We start from the raw sequence: 24,316 nt of genomic DNA on the forward strand, positions 1-24,316 counted from the left end.
TCCTGTGATTGACCTGCTTAGGACATATAATATCTAATTCCACTCCTATGCGGATGACACACAAGTGTTTTTAAACATAAGGGAAGTGGATGAAACCTACAAAGTGGTTGAAATCTGCTTGCTTAAAGTTAAAACATGGATGCCCCTAAATGGGCTCTTATTAAATGCCGGTAAAACGGAAGTGGCACTATTTATTCCCAAACATTGTTTGAACCTCAAAAGGCGCCTGGACCCCGCGCGTTTCTTGGATGCAGACTTACTGTTCGAACCAAAGATTAAAAACCTTGCCTGTACATGGCAAGAAGATCTAGGATGCACTGCCCAGGTGAGTGTGAAGGTCTTCTTTACCTTGCACCTTCTACGGCAGGCCCTCCCTTGTGTTCCCGTAGAGGACCACCCCATGGTGGCATGAGCTATGGTAAATTCACGCCTGGGCTTTTAGTAGGCATACCACTGACCCAAATGTATAGGTTGCAAAGACCACAAAACACTGCTGTTAGGATGATCTGTAAAGTAAGTTCTCTGCAATTTCGGAGTCTCGTCGTTCCCTGCATTGGCTCATGGTAAAGGATCGGGTTGATTTCAAGGTGCTCTGCTTGGTATTTAAGTGTGTTAATGGCCTTGCTCCTGCTTACATAGCTAGGAAAATCCAGCAGTGTCGTCCCACACGACAACTGTGTTCAGGCGACAAGCAGCGTTTGGAAATTCCTGGGTCCAAGCACCTGTTTCAAGGTGACTGTAAATTCAGTGTATATGGCCCTAAACTTTGGAACAGCCTACCACAGGAAATTAGGGCCCTTGAATCATTACATCAGCTCGTAGGGCAGGAAAAACATATTTATTTAAATAGTAATCAATCAGCGAAAGGGAATAGGAACATTTGGCAGATCAAGTGTGTAAAGAGCAAAGAAACTAAGTCTCCCTGTTACCCTACACACAGCTCTGATGACAATAGGGAACCATCACGAATACCTCATTGTCATCCTCCTATCCAGACCGACACCCACATTATCTTCATAAAAGCACCCCACAGAGTTCTCCCAATACTGGCACCCATCATCCAGCTCCCACTACTCGCCCCTTGAAGTATAGCAAGTATCCACTAAAAGACAACACTAAATGTTACAGTTACAGAAGCAGGCCGGGGAGAGGCCGCGAGAATCCGTGCAGATTGAAGCCACCCGCTCATCTCAGGGCACCTCCCTGGCCATGCCATCCGCCTTATTGCAAGACCCAAAGCTCCAAGAGGCCGTGCAAATGGCAGACTCCCCACTATACAAGATCCATTGAACTAGTCACAGAGGAACTCACCCAATGTTCAGTTTCAATAATTCCATTAGACGTCTCGGAATACAGAATTTGGGCCTAATTCATGGAACGTTTAGCACGGTGCAAAGTGACTTTGCACTGCCAACAAACACCCTGATTCACAGAACTGTGCAACCCTGATTCACAGAACTGTGCAAGGTGCATTTTTGCAGTGCAAAGTGACTTTGCACTGCAAAAATACATGTTCCACCGCTATGTGAATGTGTGTTGGCAGTACAAAGTCACTTTGCGCCACGCTAGAAGTTCAATGAATTAGGTCCATAATGTGAAGACAGTGGTTTTCAAAGTGACTTTATCAGTCAAAGATGGACATTTCTCAAAGATATTTAGCAATCACAGACGTTCATCACTTAAAATCACTGATTCTATAACAGAGGACCAGTTCTGGTGCACTGTGAAGATTTACATACATACAACTCTTTCTGTAGGGCTTCTTTCTGGGCTAAAATCACTGGTTAATGGTCTGGTGTGTAAATTAAGATGGGAGGTGTTTTGCTTCTATTGAACTCGCCGGATGATCATTCTTAATCTCCCGTGATTTTCTCGCCATAAAAGTGAGATTGTTTGGAAAATAACCAGTGATTAGGGGGAAAATAATGTTGAAAGTAACAAATAAGTAATCCATCTATTCACGCCGTGTTAGGAGGGTTAAGTTAACCTCACACCTCATAACATAAACAAGGCCAGATGAACTCGGGGGAGCCATTTTAAGGCCAAAGGGCCATGATCAGAAACACGTGCTACAGATGTAGCAGTCTCCTGACGAAACACGCAGGGTGAGGCGCGGCTAAAACATGTTTTGTTGACAATGGCCCTTTCCTCGATATCGTTTGGGCTGATAATAGAAGGAAGGCCCGGCTGTGCCGGTGTCAGAACAGCGCCTGCCCTTCTGTATTTGGGCTTGAGGGAGCCGCCCTGTCATAACAGAGCTGGAATGAGTGCCAGGTAAGAAGTGCCCGAGGACAGGCGGCCTGACCCCTCTTAACATCACAAGGGAGGCGGACATCTTTAAACAAACCTGAGTGTGTAGGGATTAGGGGCAGCGGGCGAGCAGAGAGGTGGTGTCTGCCCACCCCGGGCACCGGGAGGGCAGCGCGTGCATCGGGAACACGTAATGAGTGAAAGGCCTCTTTCCTGTGGTCCGTAGGTCACATAGCGGGGTGGCGTGGTGAGATGTGTGGGAGAGCCGCTGACAGGGCCTAGAGGGGGTTGGAGGGAGGTACAAGAGGGGGAACCCGAAGACAAGGAAATAATGTAAAAAACAGAAAAAATAAAAAGATGAAAGAAAGGAAGATAGGATCAAAATAGAGACTATGATATTGCAAATTAAAAAGAAAGAAAAACGAATTAATAGATTAAGATAGGAGGCTATAAAAACAAAGTAAGAGTATAGAAGAATAAACACATATCAAAAAGCCAGATCATAATAGAGGGTGCATGAAAACATAACATTTTCAAAAGACACATTTTCTGTTTGGAACCAATTCCTTGGGACGGATTGAAGTGATGTGTCAACATTCAAAAAGTTCCCCCAAGGTCACTACAGACAGCCATCTGCATTAAGGAGCGCGCTGGCATTACTTCCAAAAATGTAAAGAAACAGTCCAGTGACATTGAGAGCACTTTTTAAATTTTTGTCACAGAACTCCGATCAAAACAGGTTGAAAGAAAGGGTAATTTGTGAATTTTTGGCATAGTACTCCAATCCAACCCAAGTTCAAAGAAACAGTCCAGTGACCTTGAGGGCGCTTTGTGAATTTTGACACAGTACTCCAGTCCAACAATAGTCCAGTGACATTTTGGGCCCTTGCCTTCAACACATGCAGGATGAAAAGACACCCAAAGGCCTGCTCCCTGCAGAACTGGGAGCTAGCATTTCCTGGCCCAAGAGTCCGTCTCAGCAGTCCCATGTGGCCCAAGAGTCAGTCTCAGCAGCCACATGTGGCCCAAGAATCCGGCTCAGCAGCCAGATGTGTGCCAAGGTGGCACTAACTCAGAAAAGGTGACTCTTGTCCCACCAGTTCAAGTAATCACTGAAAAGTCCTGTCTGGAAAATCAGCAAAACACAGCAATGTGGTGCACTTTCAGCTCAAGTTATTACTTTTCCCCACTCAGAGATACTACTTGTGTCACTCTTGGAAGGGCTGGAAATCAGAGTAAGGCCTGTTGAATGGGAACCTGTTATCTATATCTTACAGTGGCTTCCCAGCAGCAAACGGATTAACTCACTGAGCTGCTTTGCCAGGCGCAGTTGGATCACAATGTCATCAGAGCACACACCTACGACTCGATCTCTGTTCATGGTGCCCTTATGGCATCTCTGCATTCTATTTGATGTTCATGGTGCCCTTATGGCCTGTCTGATCTCGTGTTCAAATTCTTGAGCCCGGCTTTCCTTATTGGACAGTGCCTTGCAGCACTGACTAAGGCGCTTTATCTACCCGCTCTTTCATGCCCTTGGGCCCAATGTTTTCTGGCTCTGGTCCAGGGAAGGGTTTATACCTCCCTAAACCCAGACCCGGGACAGTCCCCAAGGGAACCACCCCCTCCACTTCCCAGGCAGTTGGTTAGGAGGAGGTGCTGCACCTGTAAAACAAAATTGCTCTTAACAGGAGATGGGCTGCACCATGAGTTCTTACCTTACAAAACTGGACACAGACACCAAGATGGATTTTATAGGGATCCCAAAGGGAATGGGAATCACTTAATCTCTAATTCCATTTCTAAATTCCCTCTAAATTGGGATTCTGCTCTGTTAGATCACCCTTACTCAAAGGGGTAAAAGGGAGACTCAAAGGGTGGGACTGACGCAACCAACCCCTTGCCTAATGCCCGGTACCATCCACTCAAGCGTGCAGCCAGAGGATGACTTCCATGGGTGGTCCTACCCCGCCTAGGCGGCAAGAGGCAGGCCGCCACTTCCATCACCATCCTCATGCCAGGGTCTCCTCACATATACTCCTTAAACAGAAACCTAAAATCCTATACATCTTACATCTTCATAACATTTCCCATAAAACACCTTCCTCCAAGCTACCATCCCCTTATTTAACATTCCTAATGATTATAAATATATGCACTACCCTACTTAATATTTATTATGCACTTAAATATATACATAATAAATATACATAAACACCAACAATGACATACAACCTATCTTCTGTATATCTATTACAGGGCCTGCGGTAGCAGCCCTGAAGTTATAGTTAAGTTGCTCAACTCATAGAAAGAACACTTTTTGGGTGGCTTATAACCTTGCCCCCCTGGACGAATCCTCACCAAACTTTGAAATAAAAGTATATGGCCCCCTCGAAATGATTCTGCAAAGTCTGGTGCGGTTTCGTCAAGGGGGGGGGGCAAAGTTATAGGAGAGTTCTAATATTTTTTAAATCCTCGTTGACACAATGGAAACATTTTTTGCTCAAGCCTACAGCCCAAACCGCTGGACGGATATTCACCAAACATGCACTAGGAGTGGCAGCTTGGCCCCGAAAGCGTGCTTTTCTAAATTTGGTGTACATCTGTCCAGTTTTCTTTTTTAAAATGGCTAAAAAGTAGGTACAAAAAAGGGGTGATATCTGGGTCCGGGCTGCTGATTCATTTCCTGATTCAGAGGATACCCATGGACCAATCAGAGGGCGGCTTGATGTCTGCAGATGCCAAAAACACACGTTGATTGGATGTTGAAAAATGTGAGGTGGGTTCTATTTTTTAAACAGTGGCCATGTTGGATCTGCGGACAGCCGTCGCTGACCGCAGACACTGCAGTGAGCAAAAAGTCTGGAAAAAACAGTTGGGGTTATTTGGTGGCTGAAAGAGGGCCTGGAAAGGGTGGGGAGTGTAATATATTTGATATGGACCTGTCTTTATAGGTGAAAAAAGGGTTTGCAGGTGCTGCCGAGTCCACGGACATTGCCGCTGACGCAGACATTGCTGTGACAAATAAGTCTGGAAAACACATTTGGGGTTATGTGTTGGCCGAAAGCGGGCCTGGAGAGGGTGGGGGAGCAGAATAAAGTTGATATGGAGCTGTTTGTATAGGTGAAAAAAGGGTGTGCAGGTGCCACCGAGTCTTTGGTCAATTTTGCTGTCTGCAGACATCTTTTGGATTGCAGGGGGTTCTGGGTGAGTCTTGTAATTCGAAAGTGTATTGTGTGCACTTGTTATATGGTTTAATTATATTGTGGTGGTTGTGGCCGGTGGCCAGATTCTTGGGGGCAATGCCATAGGCCATGCCCCTAAGACTCTGGCCACTGGCTACACATACTATAATAATATGTGCATAGTAATTATAGGTACTTTAGGGGGAGTATTGTCACGCTTACCTGGATCTCTGCAGGAGCAATGGAGTCCCCCGGTCCTCCTCCTGTTCTACACCTCTCTTCTGATACTGGAACTCTGGCCTGCCAAAAGAGTGAATAGTTAGGGTTGAACTCAAAGGGATAACTACCCTCCTTCTCCTCCCCAACCCACCTGGATGTCTACATGCCCTGGTGCGTGCCTCACCTATGTGTTTAATGTGGTGTTCCCTCCATCCTGCTCTTGCAGGGGCGCTATTTCCTGGAAGCCACTGCTCAATGCACTGCCTTAGCTTCAAGAGTTCGTATTACCCAGTTTCTGCACTGGGCCTCCAGTTCAGGCAAGTTCGCAGGTAAGTTCAGGTAAGTAAAAGTCTCAATGTTTGCAACTGCCCAGTTACCTCTCTGAGCAATTCTGGTGTTTCCGTTCTGCCGTGGCGCTATGTGTCAGTTCACAGCACTGGCCTGTAGCTTCTGCGGTAACGGAGATGGCGGAGGATACTAATGTCTTTTCTCTTTCTTTACCGGTTTCCCAAGGCCAGGGTCGTAGCTGCCCGTAATGTAGACCAGAGGTTTCTGCTGCAGCAACTAATGTCTTTTCTCCTTCTTTGCAGGATACCCAAGGCAGGCCGTATGTGAAGGACTGATGAACAGCGGAGTATGTAATGTTCCGCTTCCGAGCGCGTGGTGCGGCGATTTACTGGTGCGCGTAACTCACATAAGCTGACTGTTTCTTTCTCTCTTCTCGTTGCAGGGCTGGCTCTGGACGTCGGATGAAACTTATCGAAAAGGCTGAAGACTGAGAACCAGGCGGTGGCAGTAAGCATGTGCTCTCGAGCTTACAGAAAGCACACGAAGCACGAGCTGCTCTTCGGGTGTGGCTTTTATAGTCAGTAGCCACACCCAAACACTAGAATGCCTTGTAACTTCCTGGATGCCAGGAAGTTCTTCAGTGTCCATATTGGAGTGGCAGGAAGTGATGCAACAACCAGGAAACTAGTATGCTATTGTTCTGAGAGATAGGAGTATCTATTCAAAGTGATTGCTATGAGTGTCTTGAATGCCAGGCTCTTACCCACTGAGCCTCTACCTGATCTCCCCATCTATCTCCACTTGTCCCTAAAGGGGTTAATGGTTTGAAGGAGACCCTCTGGCCCGTAATCATGACAAGTATACAGTATTTGTAATATGGTGGAATGATATAATTTAAGTGTATATGGTATTGATGAATGTAGTACAGTTGAGGATAGTGCTTATGGAATATGTATTTGTTTGTGAAAATAACAAATAGAACAATACTTTGTATGGCTACTTGGTTGCATATGGAAATAAAGCTGGAATCTCTGTGGAAAAAAAACCCATTATAATCTGTTAAGCAGAATAGTTAAAACCTTTAATTGCATACAATATTACATATAGATTTACTTTTTTTGACCCTCATGAATAGTACATTCTATGTACTATGTTTGGTACAACATTAGTGTGTGGTACACTGTTGTTTTATTGACATGAAATAATCATTGGGAAAAAGAATCCATAGAGTATTATAAAAACCTACTTTAATTATGTGAGTGTAAGTGTGATAGTATGTTTGTGTGAAGTGTATTGTAATTAATGGAGTGTTTAAGGTAGTTAGATAGCTGTTGGCGTATTCTAACTATGTCAGACTTTACAAGACGTTTTGCAATAAGAATAAGTGTGATAGCATATTTGAAGTGTATTACAATGAAGGGTGTTTTTAATGTAGTTAGATACCCATTGGCGTATTCTAACTGTGTTGGATTTTAAGAGTACTATTATAGTATTTTAGATGTAGTTAGATCAGTTGGCCTATTCTAACTGCTTATTGTACTATAGCTTAGTGAGTATATTTGTGGTGAAGGAATATTAAGTAGGCATATGTTAGATTTGGTAGTAACGTTGGTGTGTTGTAATTATATTGGATTTTACAAGAAGTATTGCAGTAACAAGAACTGTGATGGCATATTTGATGTCTATTGCAATGAAAGGTATTTTTTAAGTAGTTAGATACCTGTTGGCGTATTCTTACTATCTTGAGTTTTAAACATACTATTGTAGTTTTATGGATGTAGTTAGATACCCATTGAGGTATTCTAACTGTTTATTGTGCTATACTTTAGTGACAAAATTTGGGTTGAAGGAATATTAAGTAGGCATTTGTTAGATTTGCTGGTAACGGAGTAACTGGAGGTGTCCTTACATTCAAATCAACCACTACCTTTTTTAACGTATGCAGTATAGTGACCTGCAGTGGTTGTAACACCAGTGTGGTAGATTATGCCTACTGTTGTGAAAGTTTCCTTTCCAAGAGATCCTTGGCAGTGTGTAAAGCTAGTAAGCTTACAGTTGGTTTTGGTACCATCTGCATTGTGCCATAGATGCATCAGTATCACATATTGGCCATGTGAGTATATTTGTATGTTGGAACGATTGTTTGAATTACAAAAACGGGCATAATATGCTATGATTTGCATTTTGCAGAAGCTGGCGAAATGGAATGGATTCACAATTTTGTATGGATACATACACAAATCGTTCATTAGGGATATGTTCTTGTGAAACATGGTTGCAGAGAATGCATATATGTTTCCACATGTATGAAATCTGCAAGATTTCATTTATAGGTATGTTTTTGGTTTCCAGTACTTGTGGTAGTTACATTAGGAATTCACGTGGTTCTTCCTGTGTGTTTATGATGAATGTTACCATTCCTGTACAGTAGTCCAATTCTTGCCTTATACCTGAGACACTGTAAGTGCTGTCAGGACTATTTGTGGCATTTCTATCAAGGACAAGCATTTGCAAATTCAACTGGTCCGAGCAGTTTAAGTAAATGTTGCGAACAATTGGTGGCAATTGAAAGAGAAGATTAATTGCTTTATTTGGATAGAAATTTACTCCAGTTGCGTTGCTGAATTGAAATGGGCCAGAGGTTGTTCCTCTGTATCCTTTGATGGGCCTGCAGCTGTTTTTTGAGAAGAGACATTTGTCTCTTTGTCTTCTGATGGATGTGCAGTTGATTTTGGACAAGACAGATTTGTGGTTGTATTATTTGATGGAGCAGCAGTTGTTCTTTGTTTCTTTCGTGGTATTGTTGGGAGATCTGCTATAGATTATGTTTGTATTAGTTTTCTTTTCAAAGGTTTTATTTTTTGAGGTACAGAGTACATATCTAGATGGGGGTGCAGATATGTAGCCTGTTGTATTCTAGGATGCAAGGAATGTCAGTATTGACTTGTTTGCATCAACGTTAACTAGGAATAGACCATGGAGTGTACGTAGACACGAAAGTGGTACGTAACTGATACCGTCTTTAAAGACTGTGCTGCCAATGTCAATCAATGCATGATCTAGGGTTGGACCTTACAATTTGTGAATAGTAACAGCATATGCAAGAGCTAGAGAGCATTGTTCTCTGCGTATGTACATGTCTTTGAAAAGAAGGAAACATGCTATTGTGTGGCCTATTTATTTTAACTTCTGCAAGTTTGTCAAAGTGGATGTTGACAAACTGAATGTTGTTGTCATGTGGATATGTTTGGAAGCCAACAACTGTACCAATTGCTCCATTGACTAAACCTTGTTCTAAGTTAAGGTTAGGTTTTAGAATTACTCTGCAGTTTAGACACAGAGTTAATACTTTTTCCAATCCAGCTGTGTTTTAGATACATTTTTCTAAGCTATTTAGTCATGTTGTTGTTTGTTGACACATAGGGAGTGTCATGCTGTGCATTTCTAGTTTGTCTGTGGAGCTATGCAGTATGGGTTGCATTTGAGTTTTCAACATTGTATCATTGAATTGACTACAACTTGTAAGAGTTAGCATTAAGGACATGCATTTTATATTTTGTTGAGTTCATTGCTCCATGACATCAGGGGTAGATGTATTTTGCCTATATAGCTCATGGATCAGTCTAGTATGTAAGATGGATTTAGCATCTTTAGTAAGCATACCAGTTCTAATACTTTTTAAAATGTTAGCGAAAGTGAGCTCTGCAGACTGATGCATGGTTTGAGTTAGTTCTCTGTAGCAAAAATGTTGCCAGAGATTAACATGTCCAATGCTGCAGAGTGTGTTACGGCATTGTTTGTGTCCTAATGTTTTGAAAATAGGTTGACCTTTTACTTGTGTTAACTGTAGGAGGTCACCGAATACAATAACATGTTTTCCTCCAGTTTTTCGTAGTCGGTTTTTAGGACTTCTTGCATTCTCTGAGATGAATTAAAGCCAACATGATGTTGGAAACCATGCTTACTTCATCTACCAGAAGTATGTTAATTTGTTTCAGAATTCTGCATACTTCAGTAGCATCTTCTGCTGATAATGTGTAGTATTCTAATTGGTTTTGGTTTTCTCCTGGAAGGAGTAGTAGTCAGTGTAAAGTTACACCTCATATGTTGTAGGCAGCTAAACCTGTGGGGGCTGTTACAACAGAAGAAAGGTTGTTGTTTGTTAAGTCTTGTAGAAATGTTCTGATTATTTTAATTAAGACTTTTACCATAACCAACTTCACCATGACGTACATATAAGAGCAGAGGTTTGTAATTTAGGTGTATAATTTTTACAGCTACACATTTTAGTTTCATGTTTAAAACCATTTTCAATTTCTTCAGTGACTTCTAGATAAATTGTGAGTTGTTCATCATTTAGCTGTGATTTGAGCACTTAAAAGTCTTCTTCAGATTGTTTAGATTGATGCATGGTATTTTCTACCTTAGTCATGGCTATTTCTGCTTCATTTTGAATGAGTGGTTCTCCAAGTGGTTCTTGGCTTCCTGTAAGGGAAGGTTGACTGCCCTCGGGAGTGTCTTTCTCTATTATAGCTTCAATTTCTTGTTGGTGTTCATTGTCCAACATTTGTTTGAATTGTTTGAAACTGAAATTTGTTATACTGCTTTAATTTGCCTTGAATGCAGCTTCAATTAGTAATGGTCACCTAATAATTCTTCTTTTCTCCAAGGTTTAAAACTGTGCATCAGTGCCATGTAATAAAGTTCTCTATGTTGCAGCAGAGATTTAAATGATAACTTTATATGATTAATTAGGCTGGGTTTCATACTTTTTAATAGGCTTCCTTCACAAGTTGAGACTGAATATTTGCCAGTTGTCTAATCTATTGTGACATTGTTTTCGTAGGAATAGTTTTGGGCTATATCGTACAGGCACAAGTTTTCCAAAGTAGCACTTCTATTCAGTTAGTATGTGTCAATTAAATTGTTTTTTAAAATGCCCTAGCTGTTAGGATCATTTGTGGCTATTGTTTCTATCTCTTGGTAGGAATTTAGCAATTTTTTTCGGGGTGAAGCTGGACCAAGCTTTAGCCAGACAATGTTGTCAGATTTGCCATATAAGGCTGTACCTGTTAAACAGTCTGCAGCTTTGTAGCACCCGCATTCTCTATGCAAGAGAATCTTTATACCGAAGCTATACAATTTTTGTGACAATGTTTTATCAGATGATATGTCATCCCAGAGGTCTTTTAGCTCAGTTTTCTTAGCGTTGGTGAGATAGGCTCTGACATATCTTGCAACTGCAGTGGAACTGTCTGCAATGTATTGCTTGTCTATATTTGCATTCCACAAGAGGGAATGATTGCATTGTAATCATTGATGTAATTGGTTGTTTTGTCCCTTTTTGATGTATGTGTTTTTATGGGATATGCCTATTACACTGTGTCTAACAGAAGACATCAAGCTATTTACTTGTCCCTTTGCACAAACTGGTCTAGGGAAGCCACAGAGACATTTGATATAGTATTTACCTTTGTTTTTATATCTACTTTGGCAGTATTTGCCACACGATTTGTGTAGGTCACTATGCATGGTTTCTGAAGGGATGTCGCAGGTAATGTATTTTTCAATAAACTGTAAAACAGTGGCATTACTGTCATGGCCAAATTTGGGAACATATTTTATCCATAAAAGCATGTGATGTGTGGTGCTCTAGATTGATATTCTTTTCTTCAAAAGAAATGTTACACTTCTCTGAGTGGAGGGGTAGTTTTATTGCAGATTAATTTCAACAATGAAGTGATGGTGAAAGTACCTTGATACATTGACAGGGCCAAGAGAACAGAGTTCTCCTAGTGTTTTTATATCTATTCCCTCATTATTTTGGTTTGCAGTCCATAAGAAGTCATGCAAGTCATCCCATGTGTATTCTGCACAACTTAAGTAACAAACCAGGTGGGTGGGCCTAGGTGCCTTCGCATACAACGCACATCAGCGTGACATCGGAACCAGTATTCTTTCGTACCACACATGTTTACCAAGAGATGTGGGATGCTTGACTGCAAAACATCATCTTTGTCTTTTGAAGCAGTGGGGTAGCGGACATGTTTAAAAAATTAGAGCCTGTTTTTAATGTGTATGAAACTCCATAACATAGAGTTGCTAGTTCACCTTTGAACAGAAGGTGGAAAATGTATTCTACATTTTGTCTGAATATGGGGTCTTCAGAAAACATTCATAAATATCGATATTCTGATGCAGTAATTTGTGTGGATCTTTCATCGTATCTTCCTCCTTTTCCTGTAGGAAAGATTAGAGGAAAAGAACATGCTTCTACATTTTTCTCCCATATGCTCATTGGGGATCCTTTGGCTTGACACATTCGATATGTTTCTAATACATCTTCTATGGTGTCTTTGGAGTGTAGTGGGTGAATTGTATACTGGTCTAAAATGTTGGCTGCAGTAACAGGATCTACATGTTCAAATTGGCCAGTTGGTGTTGAATCTTGAATTATTTGGGTGGTTTCTCTTAAGTTTTTCTCTATGTTTACATCTTTGTAATATTCCATGGTTTCTTTGAGATATTGTAGGGCTTGTCTAACTTTGTTTAAGTTGACTAGTTGTTGCCAAATTATTTTGTCTTTTGTTGGTACACCATTAACTAGTACAATCAAAGGTTAATCTACTGGCCGTTGTACTCCTAGAGTTTTTACATTTTCTTTAAGATCTAATGGAAAATATACTACTTTGCCACAAATGCCTTTTAGTAACTCAGATGGAGACAATTTGGCTGTTTTTGGTTGAAGGTATAATATAGCTGGAAATTGGTGTACTGTTTGGATTATAACGCTCTCATACAAGTTAAGTTGTTGAGAGCCTTTGGAAGTAGGAATATTTCTAAGTAATTAGTAATAGCACTGATGGCATTTGGTTATTGTCAAACTTTGTATTGCAGTATGTGCAAACTACTGAGAGGTCAGTTATTTTGTATTTATTTTCTGTTGTTAGATATAAAGCTAATTGGAACCATTGGGATTCCTCATTGTCCTCTATTTAGTAGGCCATATCCACTATTTGTGTGCTCTTTTTCTAAAAGGTTCTGCGACAACTGACGCATACTTGGTCTGGTATTTCAGCAGATGTGTTTTAAAATGTTGCTATTTCTTTTTTGTATGTGTTTGTTAGGACGTTTTTGTTTGTGAGGTTTTCGCTAATATTTTCTTAAGTTACCGAATGTTCTAAGTCAACGTCAGATACAAAATATTTACTTTGGATGTGCTCTATTTCTAGAAGAAGTTATTTGGCTGTTCCATGTAGGAGAGTGTTATTTACATTTTGGAGTTCTAGAGCAGGACGTTTTGCATAGAACAGTCTATGCACAAGATTTTGTATAGCTGAATGGTGTATTGCTAACATTTTGATGTGGTGGAAGGTGGTTTTGCCAGCGTTTCCTGAAATGCAGGCTAATGAATGTCATTGCAGTACAGTGTGGCTGAGCAGTGCCAGGAGTCTATAGTTTGTAAAGTTTTAATTCTACTTTTGTCTTTTAGTTTCACATAGTGGTTGAGGAATTGTCATAAAGATGTGAAGGTTTGTTGGTGTACGTTACATATTGAGCTGCTTGTCCATTTGTACAGTGTATGGTTTGTTTGGGTGAAAGGAACATTTGGTTGAAAGTTTGATGGGGAAGTTTTTTCTATAAGATTTTCTTTTGCCATAATGGTGTCTTCTACCATTTCATACCCTCTGCATTACTGTCTATGTCAATTGTTTTTTTTTGTTCTTGTTTTTAAGCATCCTCATTGAAATATAGTTCTGTGTTGCTTGGGCGAAACCATTCACCTTCACAGAAGTTTGAAAAAGGTATCTATATTGACATTGTGCATGTTTAGGAGCACTTTTTTTTGTAATGTATTGATACATTTAGTTAGTGTTTTCTTCTGTTTAAAATCAATATAAACAACTTTCTCTTTAGTAGACATGCGCTGGCAATTAGAGCTTCGAGGATTAGTCTTCTGTGGTCGTTTTTAAGGGTAGATCATTACTTTTTAGCTGTCTTCATCAGATTGTGAAAAACGCTACGGTGGAAATTGTAAAATTAATTTTTTGGAATGCTTTACTGTGGCTACGTTAACATTGGTAGATATAGTGGTAGGTTCATTAGTAGGTCTGCTTTGTTTGTAAATCTTTTTTTTACTTTTAGTTTTTGCAAGAGGGGCCTTACTTTTTTTTGTGGGGCTGGTTTAGTTTCGTTGAGTGAGGCTACTAGCTGTTTTATTTCAATGTTTTCTATAAATTGTTTTAGAGGTGGGTGGCTCGACAGCTTGCTTTTATTCTTATCTGTTATATTTTTTCTTTGTTTTCTACAGAGTTCGTTTTTAGTAGGTATTCTGTTCTGTCTGTTGGGAAAAAAGAAAGTTTGGGTTTGAAAGTTGTGGAATGTATATGCATGTATTGTGCATGGGTATATGGGTGTGATTTTAGAGATGAATAGACTGCTGTGTGATTGTGCAGTGGGATTATAGGTGTGGTCGTTATTGTTATTGTTAAGTAAGAATATACGATGTATCAGACGCACATTGATAAGTAATACTGTATTACAGGTGGGATTAACCCATAAATATTGAGTAAACAACATGAGAAAGAACAACATACGTTTATGGTAAGACAAGGATATCGTTGCAAGCACACTGCTTAGAACTTATCTAAACTATATGGGGACTCAACTCATAGTTAACTATGAATAGAGACAAAGGTTTGAATATTGTGTTACGAACCCCTGTTTGCCTATCGCTTTTGAATCATGTAAATCATATGGGACTCAACATATATTTATTCAGTAATAGATGACCTCAAGAATGTAAATAACCATTCAATTAAACTTTTTGACGCAAGATACATTTTTTAATATTGTGTGAAAGAACTTCAATACGACAAGATGGCTAATTTTGTTAGAATATTCTTGAAATTATCAACAAGTTACAAAGAAAAATTATGTATATATGAGAACAAACTGACAAATTCATGTCTTCTTTTTTGTTTTCTTTTTGTTGTTGTCTGTTTTGTTTTCTAAAAACTTCTATGAGCCTAACACTCCTACCCTTCACCACTCCCTCATTTCTGTCTTATTGTGAATGCACACTGATATGCCTGAATTATTTTGAAAAAGTAATGCAAAGTACTGTTAAAATGAATGCCCTGATTTGAAAAAGGCACTAGGTGTGCTGAAACACATGTTATCAGATGGGCTCTCCTACGAGAGTTGAGATATTTGAATACAATAAATAGTTTGAAACAGAATAAAATAAATAGTTTGAAACTGGATCTGATTTGTGACGCAGCTCTTTGGTGAGGACTAACCATTTAAACCACTGGTAACCCCAAGTCTTTCGGCAGAGCAGATTTTGTGGGATTTTGCTCTTGTGGACGACCTACTGATTTGGGCCTATGGTGTCGAAGCCACCAAGGAAAACAGGGAACTCCATGCATTTTTGAAAGGAACACAGCAGTGGGAATCCACAGAGGTCTGACTTGCGCGAATCGCCCCAGAATGTATTCCCCACAATTCCGGGCAAAGTCCGAAATTTGGCAAAAAAAACTCAATTTTCAGACATTTCCCCATGCCTACACACCGAAACACGATGCCAACAACACATGTCCTACCTTTCCATGTTCTCAAAGGTATCCCAACGAAAACGGTACTTCACATGTTTGGGTGCACCTACCTGGGCACAAAGGGAAACGACTAAACCCCTGGTAACCCCAAGTCTTTTTCGGCAGAGCAGATTTTGAGGGATTTTGCTCTTGTAGACAACCTTGAGATTTAGGCCTAGGGTCTGAAAGCCACCAAGGAAAACAGGGAACCCCATACATTTCGAAAAAGAAGACACCCGTGGGAATCCACAGAGGTCTGACTTGCGTGAATCGCCCCAGAATTTATTACCCACAATCCCTGGCAAAATCCAAAATTTGATGAAAAAACACACCATTTTCAACCATTTCCCCCTGCCAACCCACCAAAACACGCCACCAACAACACACGTCCTACATTCCCACGTTTCCACAGGTGTCCTAATGAAAACGGTACCTCCCATGTGTGGGTGCACCTACCTGGGCGCAAAGGGAAAAGGGTAAACCACTAGTAACCCCAAGTCTTTCGACAGAGGAGATTTTGCAGGATTTTGCTCTTGTGGACAACCTACAGATTTGGGCATAGGGTGTCGAAGTCACCAAGGAAAACAGGGAACAACATGCATTTTCGAATAGAATACACCCGTGGGAATCCACAGAGGTCTGATTTGCGTGAATTGCCCCAGAATTGATTACCCACTATCCACGGCAAAGTTCTAAATTTTGTGAAAAAAACACAATTTTCAGACATTTCCCCCTGCCAACCCTCTGAAACACGCCACCAATAACATATGTCCTACCTTCCCGTGTTTCCACGGGTGTCCCAATGAAAACAGCACCTCACATTTGTGGGTGCACCTACCTTGGCACAAAAGGAAAAGGCTAAACCACTGCAATCCACCAAAGGGTTTGGGAAGACAACCTACAGATTTGGGCCTGGGGTGTCTCAGCCACCAAGGAAAACAGGGACCCCCATGAATTTCCAAAAGGAAGACACCCATCAGAATCCACAGAGGTCTGACTTGTGCAAATCGCCCCAAAATGTATTACCCACAAGTCCCAGCAAAGTCTGAAATTTGCGGGAAAAAACTCAATTTTCAGACATTTCTCACTGCCAACCCAACGAAACATGCTGCCAACAACAGATGTCCTACCTTCCCGCGTTTCCACAGGTGTCCCGGTGAAAACGGTACCTCATATGTGTGCGTGCACCTACCTGGGCACAAAGGGAAAAGGCTAAACCACTGGTAACCTCAAGTCTTTTGGCAGAGCAGATTTTGCGGGATTTTGCTCTTGAGGACAACCTACAGATTTGGGTCTAGGGTGTCGCAGACACCAAGGAAAACAGGGAACCGTATGCATTTCCAAAAAGAAGACACCCGTGGTAATCCACAGAGGTCTGACTTGGGTGAATCGCCTTAGAATTTATTACCTACAAGCCCCGGCAATGTGCCAAATTGATGAAAATAAACTCAATTCTCAGACATTTCCCCCATTGGAAACTAATGAAACACGCCGCCAACAACACATGTCCTACCTTCCCACATTCCCACAGGTGTCTGGATGAAAACAGTTCCTCACATGTGTGAGTGCACCTACCTGGGTGGTAAAGAAAAAGTGTTCACTGTCCACAAGTCCAACGGCAGTCCCAGGGAGCCCCAGCAGGTTCCCCGTCCTTTCCCAGAGGGAAATTCTGTAATGCTGCCTAGCCAGAGCTCCAGGCTGGTCGGGGTGATGTCCCTGATGGCCTTGGGTGGCTGTCCCTCATGTGGGTTGACCGTCCACAAGTCCAACAGCAGTTTCAGGGAGTCTCGGCAGGCTCCCTATCCTTTCCCAGAGGGAAAGGTGTAACGCAACCCAGCCAGAGCTCAAGGATGATCGGGGGTGATGTCCCAGGCCTTGGTCACCCAGGTGGGTCGACCATCCCCAAGCCCAGCCTGGAGATCTGGCTGGGCTGCGTTACAGCTTCTTCCTCTGGGAAAGGTCAGGGACCCTGCCAGAGCTCCCTGGACCCGGTACTCGGCTTGGGTATGGTCAAACCACATGGGAGACAGCCTCCCAAGGCCAGGAAAATTACCCCCAACCATCCTGGAGCACTGGCTCAGCTGCATTGCATGATTTAACTCCAGTAAGGGAGGGGGACCCGGCCCGGGCTCCCTGGGACTGCCGCTGCACCTGAGGATGGTCAACCCACATGGGAGACAGCCGCCCAAGGCCAGGGACATTACCTGCGACTTTCCTGGGGCTCTGGCTAACCTGGTTCCAGCTTCTCCCCCTGGGAAAGGTCGGGGACCCTGCTGGGGCTCCCTGGAACTGCTGCTGGGCTTGGGGATGATCAAACCACATGGGAGATAGCCGCCAAAGGCCAGGGACATCACCCCCGCCCATCCTGGAGTGCTGGCTGACTTCCTTGCATGTGGATACCCCACCTCTTTGCCCCCGATCTCAGTCTCTGCACACGAGACGGTTGCCTGGAAGCAGCGAAACATCAAAGTGGTCGAAGAAGGACCAGACAGAGCTCATTTCAAGCATCTGGACACAAAGAACAGAACTTTAAGGTCCCTTGAAAACCATGTTTCAATGCCATAGGATGTATTGTTTCTGAGATATTTGCACCCCAATGCGTAAAACACCAATGTGGTTATAGATGGACTGGACAAAACTCATTTTAACCACCTCAACACCAGGAACAAATCTAGATGTCCCTATGGATGCACCGTTTCTGAGATATCTGCACTGCAATACACCATAACATACTGCACCGCACCAGGGTAAGGCGACAGGTGGGGAGAGCGCACGGAAGGTCCCATTATGATGCAGCCTGCCAATTCTCACCTTCCCTCCGCGTCTACTCCATGATTGTCAACAATTGGTGACAGTGTTACCATGTCTGTCTACTGCAGACTTTAATGCTCTCCCCCCTGCTAATCGCACAATAGCTTGATTGGTGTGCAGGGCCCTTAACCATCCTCGGACCCTGACTTCCCACATCTTATCATCCCAGCTGCTGTCCATCCTCTGCACTTGACTCAGCTCACCCTCCACCACTAGAGGTTGCACTTACCTTCTTCATAGCACTTCACCTACTGCTCTCCATGAGCACCACTACATCTATCCATACACCTCTCCCCTCTGCACTTGAACGTTCTGAACACTCACAAGGCATAGCAGGTTCGTCTTCCCCTCCCCATAGTCTCTTCTTATATTGTTGTATACATTTTTTAACATTGTTGTAATTACATTATCTTTCATCCCCTGTCGCCTCCCTGTTGTCCTGTGGTCGCTTTGAAACAGTATGTGCTTGCTATATAAGCGCCTAACAAGTGAACAATAAATAAATAAATAAAAATACCTGTGCGAAGTACGGGCATTTTTTGCTAGTAAAATATATAGGACATTATGTTACAATGGGGGTGACTGCTGCAGTCAGCCATCTCTTTCACAGTACCTTATGGGCTGACCCTGTAGTGGAGATGCTGGACGCTAGGGAAAAGGCTGACCCTGATGTTATTGGAGCCTGACCCCCACAGCTTCTTTCTTCTGGGTGGCCCCTATAGGCCGGGGGGACCACTCGCATCACTACGCATCCGGCAGCACCATATTTGTTCCAGGAAGCATACCCAATGTGGATTCTGCCATGCTCACCGCTGCATCTGCAGATCCATTTTAAGTCCAGGAGGCTTCACCATTACCATGGGGATGCTGCCATATTCACTGCTGCGTCCAGCGGGCATCCCCGAGGCTGCTGCACACAGGTAACTTTGTCGCGGCAGCCTGGGGCTTTTGGCTTGTCTTCACCACTCTGCCCAAAGGGGCAGAGCGGACTTCAATGCTCTTTACGGCTGGGATGCCTGGTTTAGGCTGCTCCCCATACATCGCTTGGACTGGGGAGCTCAATCTTTGGCCCTGGCAGCCCTACACACGCTGCCTGGGCCCTTTGGTGTTAATGGGCCTGTCGGGTCTGACACCCTAGGTGGGCTGATTGGTGCCACAGATCTGTGGCCTGGGCTGCTCATGGCATGCAGCACAGGCCCACGGTTATCAAGCTGGGTTGCTCCCTCACACGGCCCGGTGCCTGCAATGTGTATGGGCTACGTCTATAATAAAATACTTTTATTAAACCATGGTGTCTGTAGGGTACAAGGATGTAGCCCTTTCTAGTCAGGCCCTTTATGGGCCATGAGCTACACCCTCATCTGCCATAATGGAAAGGAAAAGTTACATAGACATTATAATGTCATTGGTGAAAAGGCTCTTCAGGCAAGTCTTTGAAATGGTTCATAAGCAATCTAGGGGTTGGAGCCAATCTTCCCTTCGTACAGGGTCATCAGATGCGCCTGACTGGAGACCCTTTCTAGGGTTCGAAGCAATGCCTGTCGCCTCCTCTCCTGGATTCCCTCAGAAAAGTTCTGCTTAGGAGGTAGACTCCCGGTTCAGAGTGTGCCCCTGCGCACACCCGGCCCCATTCCTTGACATGAATATCAATATGGCTTCAGATATAGATTCAAAACACGACTGTTTTGCACTACTGCCATGCTGTTTTGTAGCCCCTGCTTTGTTAAGAAAATCGGAGGCACAATGACTGCTCTCTGATAGCGTGATACGGCTCGAAAGAGAAAACAGCAAGAATCGACTGACTGACAGACACGGGGCAGGGCGCCTCGTGGCCGCCATGTTCTCTGCTTCAATTTCAAGAGACAAAACAACAAACCACAGCCACCATGTAGCACCACAGCAGCGGCCTCGTGTGCAGCAGCATTGGGAGATCTCTGAGTGATCGCTTTCTATAATGTGCGCGAGCTTAAAGGGTGTAGTATTTCGCTGTTTAATTTAAGATAACAATCCATACTACACGTACTGGCAGATTAACACCAAAACTAATAAGAATTTTGGATTGGCGTAAACTCTTTCGAGTTGTTTTTGTGCTACCATTGATCAGAAATTCCTATGGGAGTTTGGGTAGGCAATGCAACTTGAGGCACTGCCACTAAAATGTTCACGCCCCTCCAATTACCAAACAATATAAAATCTTTCATGATCCCTCCTAGTATGGGGGCATTTCTTTTTTTTTTAATGTTTTATGCCAATTTTTCAAAAAAGAACATAACTATAAGCAATCCAATGAGGGATGCTTTAACAGAGGATATCAGACCACAAGCAAAGCACTATCGCTTAAGCTGTACTATATATGATTTACAGCTAAAACATTTGTGGCATTTGGAATCAGCATGCCTAGCCCTTTATGATTGACATGCTTCGAGAAATTGCCCCAGGTTAGGCACTGGCTGGTATTATCGATAAAACCTTTGTATCTTTCGGGAAACCAGAGATAATTTGTCATTCTGCCACCAGACTCATGTTGTATGCTAATGAGGTCAGACGTATTGACACAGTGACCGGGTCAGACCTGTCCCAAGGCGTGCCAAAGGTCAAAAGGTCAGTGGTGATGGAAAGAACCGAAGCCTCTATGGATTGGCTTCAATTTTTATGCAAAGCCACTGGTTTTATCGCACAGTAATCCAATGCTCGGAGTAACAGCTGGGTAGCAAGATATATGAAAGTATACACGCACTGTTCACGGCTTTTCTGCCCTCTAGACGGGAGTTCATTTTGTAAGCGTTCATTGCTTTTTCAGGAGGATTAACAGCAGGGTCCATTGAATGCCACTTCTGCAGTGGGATCTCGTTCACCCTGTTCCCACAAAGTTACTTTCCAGCTGCTGTAGCTTCTTGGGTGTAGTACGGGTGGCGCGACTGCAGGTGCTCAATGTCGTGGGTCAGGACCGCTATAAGCCATCAGTGGAAAAAAGAACACGAGTCTAGGAACAGACTCTCTTTGGCATGGCATAGCAGCAGGTTTTCTGTGGATTCAGGAAACCATAATAAATACATAGGGACTGGATTACAGGGGAAAGAGGAACATATGTGGTCTGTGCAATTTGCTCCTTCTTTCATGACAATGGTCGGATAACGCTAATTCCCAAACTAACAGAGGCACGCGGATAATCTGGTAGGACACGCCAATATAAAAGTTCAAGAGGTTGCAGAAAATGTGGCAGTTTTGAAATCTGACTAAAACAGGGTTGTAACTGGGGCAAGTTGCAACCACTGAAAACAGGATTACAAAATGTTACCTTGGATTTCGAATCACAGTCATTTTACTGCAGTAAAATCTGAATGAACTCCTTTTCATTGCCTATTTTGGCACACCTTTCCACCTCTCTAAATTTTAATCTGCAAATTAGTAGGTCATCAGTGTTCTGCCCCCTTGCTGACACCTCTTTCTATCATGTTGCTTTTTGCACATTTGTCATTTCTGCATCCCTTGCACAACTATACTGAATCATACTGCGGCTGCATGCACATTTAGTGTGTCCTTTTATGAACAGGCCGCATTTAGCACATGTGCATGTCGATAGTTTTAGGTGGGGCCTTAGTATAGGATTAGATGGCAGATTAGGACTGCCCAGGACATCCAGTCTGGTTACTACTCACAAAACCTGCATGGGCTACAGTTTAACTTTGCTTTGTGTGTTTCATACATCAAAATATGACCCTGTCACAATATGCTGAAGGCATCATGAAATACTGCACATATCTTCCTGGTGAAGGAAACTCAAAGACCCCTACACTTTTTAAAATGCCTTTTCAGAACTGTGTAGGGCATACAGATAAACAGAGCGTGCATACACCCCAAGCCCTGGGTGTAGTAATTCTGAAGAAATCCTGCTTAATTTAAACACACACGCAAGGCGTCAAGGAACAGCTTGCACGTGGCATGCTGCATTGTAATTGCAATAGCTTTTTATAACGCGCTTCATGCTGAACTCTTTAAGCGCAATACCGGGAATAGGAATCGAACCTGTGCTGCTCTGACAAGCACATGGCCCCGGAGCTCTCCTATGCCTGAAAGCATAGAGCAGTAAACTGAGGCACTTCCACCAGTCTACGCGCATATATACAAGAGGTTGAGATACAGTTAAGAGAACATGGTGGAGTACCGCTCTACAAAAATTAACAAATACCATTAAATGTTTTGAATTGAGTAGGCGTAATCCTGGGAACGAGGGTACACGTGCTATTGCGTTATGGATGAGGTTTTGGAAATCGTATGCTGATAAACCTTGAGAAAAGGACCTTCAAACCTGAGACACGATGCACATGACAAAGCAAACTTCACCACCTGTGCACGCAAGTCTACTATAAACGACCTAGTACAAACCAGCCTTCACTAGTGAACAACACACCGTCCTGCCTTACATCGGGTTTACCCCAATACCACAGGTTGAGCAGAGGCATAGACAGGGTAGGGCCTGAGGGGCAAGGCCCAACCAAAATCTGTAAAAGTAAATCTGTAATCTGTAAATGCCCACTAAGCGATGCCACTGTACAGCCTGAGCAGCAGGATTTGCTCTCCGGGAAATTCACGCATTGCACAGATGAGCCGTAGAATGGACCCTGCTGCGGTCATGTCAGGAACCAGGAAACTTTCTCTGCTTCCTGGTTTCTGTCTGTGCAAAAGCTGGAGGCCTACGGAGCAGCTGATGAGGCTCGGCTTGGCGAGTCTGGAGGGAAACAGGTAATGGAAGAAAAAGTGGTTTTGTTTCTGTGTATGCGTGTGTGCAAGGATTGTATGTAGGTATGAACGTATGTGTGCGTGCTTGCGAGGGTGTGTGTAAATTCATGTGTGTGTATGCACATTTGTATGTAGCGAGGGGGTATCTGCAAGTGCATTCATATGAATTAATACAATGTGAATGGTGTACATTGGTGCAAGACGGGTCTGAATGAGAATGCAGTATGAATGTTCTGGATTCTTGTGTGGATGACAGATAAACTGTATTTGTATGCGACTCGTGGATGAATGTGTATAAATGTGCATGAGTTGGGGTGCCTGTATCTGTCTACGTGTATGTGTGTGTGTCTTTGTATGTGTGTGTCTGTCTGTGTCTTTGTATGTGTGTGTGTGTATTTGTGTGTGTGTCTGTGAATGAGAGGCTGGGGCCTGTGGAGGGTCATTGGACCATGAACAATTTTTAACAGGGAAATGGCATGTTTAACTGGAGTTTATAAGTTGTAAGTGATTTCAATCCGGCACACACCCAAGTCAAAGCCTAGCATGTAGTGCACAACTGAAATCCTTATTTATTTTTTTGTCTAAAAGTTCAATATTCTGAACGATATACCACTCCTATCACACCCTTCTCCTGGAACCCCCCAACACCCCTGGTCACACTGTACCAGGAATCAGGCTGGTTTGCAAAGGTAAATATTTATTTATGTATTTAAAATGTAATCACAATATGTTTTAATAGATAAACAACAATCACCAATGGGGTGACAGAACACAGAATAATATATTTAACATACTAGGAATAAGTAAAGAGCAAAACAAATGCAGCACAGAAAATACTTTTGTGTTGGTTCAGATCAGATAGCACTGTGGCTAGAAGTTCCCCCTGCAACACCCCTCAACCCCCCAATAGGCAATGTAAAGAGATAGGAGGAGAGAGCAGGTATTCAGGAATAGCACAAATCACACAGAATGTCAGTCCCACTTTCCCCCAGCAAACACAAGGGAATACGGAATTGACTTTCAGCTGTCAGACTCGCTTTCAAGATTGTCTTTAGAATGGAATGGGCAAAAACACCAAATATGGCCAAAAATATGGAAATTGTTATAAATTCCTATGGGAGCCGCTTTGAATAGTTCCACACAAGCACAAGCAATGATTTGGTCAGCAGAAAACAATGGAAATCTTAAGGTCCAAGTCGGAAGCAATTTAGAGCTATTTTACATGTG

The sequence above is a fragment of the Ambystoma mexicanum genome, chromosome 3q, assembly GCF_040938575.1.
Source record: "Ambystoma mexicanum isolate Mex_15411 chromosome 3q, UKY_AmexF1_1, whole genome shotgun sequence".
Lineage (NCBI taxonomy): Eukaryota > Metazoa > Chordata > Amphibia > Caudata > Ambystomatidae > Ambystoma > Ambystoma mexicanum.